General features: G+C 42.8%; 1 pseudogene; it reads right to left on the bottom strand.

Moving 5' to 3' along the window:
* Positions 1-315: 315 nt before the first annotated feature.
* On the bottom strand, positions 316-434 carry LOC134938795 (5S ribosomal RNA; annotated as a pseudogene).
* Positions 435-1,844: the final 1,410 nt, after the last annotated feature.

The raw sequence follows: 1,844 nt of genomic DNA, 5'->3' as shown, positions 1-1,844 counted from the left end.
ATACACATTGTTAAGGTTTAAGCGTTACATCATTACAGTATTTGACTACTAAGGTTTAGAGTATAAGCATATTCTTACTGTGTTTTATTAACAAGGCTTAAAGGTTATCAACTGTGTGTGCGCCCGCTGTGTGTATTCCGTACACTCAGCGCAGCGTGTGTACGCCAAGTGCGTACCACGTGCGGGACTCTGTACGCAAATAGCGTACAAAGTGCGTACCACGTGCACGTGGTCTAGCGGCCATAGCGGCTCCACGGTAATAGTGTATAGCTTTATGTTTAAAGATAATAATTGACATTATCAGTATGTTCCTTGATACTACAGTACCCAGTATTCCCAGAGGGTCACCCTTTCTGGTACTGACCAGGCCCAATGCTGCTTGGCTTCCAAGATCAGGCGAGATTGGGCATGTCCAGCATGGTATGACTGTAGATAGTCAAGTAGGTACCTATCTGCGTATGGAAAAACCAGTTGCTTGATAGGTTTGAGCCAGTCAAAAAAAAGGGGGTGGGGAAAAGTATTACAAATTACTTCAAAGTGTCTGGACGGTATGTCCCGTTGCTTTTGATGTAAAAATGAAGTCAAAAGAAAGAAGATTTCACATAAATACAGTGGCAAAAAAATAATAATAATAAATAAACATTGGAGGGCCAGTATCTTAGTGTTGATACTGGAACAGTTTGTAAACAGAATAATAATAGTAAAGGAGGCCTCACTTGGGGCCATGCATATTATGTATGTTGTCACAAATTCCCACAACTAAATTGTGGTGATACCAGTGAGCATTGCCCCACTGACACGAATAAAGTGTAACAAAACTGCGGGAATATAGCCTTTTAGCTGTAGAAAAAAATAAAGCACAAAAATGACTTCTATCTATCAGCTAGGCAAAAGACAGAATATGTCAATATTTATATTTCCACCATCCAAGCAGATTGCCAGGTGGAAATAGTATTGAGGTGAATGAAATAAGAGAGTATGTCAGTCTGAAGTAGACAAATGAGTAAATAAATTACTGAGTACTTTGCAGCAATACCATATGTTGTCTCATAAAAAACATAATGTTTCACATAGAATCCAGCATAGAACAACACACAAAAAACAGTATAGGCAATAGACTGTCAATTGCGGGGAGGGTACACATAAAAAGCAATATTTATCATCATTTATTAAAGACACGCTATGTTTACTAAACCTCTGTAAATAATTTAACCGAGTTCTCCTTAGCAAAGGTCTGACTGGGCTGGTAATCAAGGTAATATTAGGATTGATGCATAGATTACCAACTGGTGAATGGTCTCCCTGTGTTGGTTAATTACTTTATCTGCATGGAATAGATCTGTGGAGACAGCCAGCAAATGCTGTTTGGTCTGACCTTGCTGCTAGGCAACCTATCCTGTCCGTGCTGTGTGCACAGAGTGGAGAGTATTACTTCCCTGTAACGTTGGAGACTACAGGGGAATAAGGTGCCTGTGAGGAGAGCTGGACAGAGGCAGCAGGGAGGGTGTGAGATACCTACCGTGTGCTGGAGAGGAGTCCGCCCGCCGGAGCTCCGTTATGGAGGTCCCGGAAGTCGGGCGCCGGACCGGAAGTGACGCACGTTTCGCTGGGAGGAGCTTGTTCACCTGATCGTCTGATCAGTGAGCCCTCCGTGTGTGCCTGTTAACTAATGCTTGAGCCAATCGCTTTGTAAAGAGGCGTGATTGGCAGGTGCTATGACCAATAGGTGGGAGAAGCCTGGGAAGTGTGATTGACAGGTCCGGTGACCAATGGACGGGAGATACCAAGAATCATACGGAGTGAGATAGGGAGCTGCACTGAAGCTTGTTTAAATAAATAGAAAA

This window comes from Pseudophryne corroboree, chromosome 6 (assembly GCF_028390025.1).
Source record: "Pseudophryne corroboree isolate aPseCor3 chromosome 6, aPseCor3.hap2, whole genome shotgun sequence".
In the NCBI taxonomy this organism is placed as follows: Eukaryota; Metazoa; Chordata; class Amphibia; order Anura; family Myobatrachidae; genus Pseudophryne; species Pseudophryne corroboree.
This window is presented reverse-complemented; position numbering and strand designations above follow the sequence as displayed.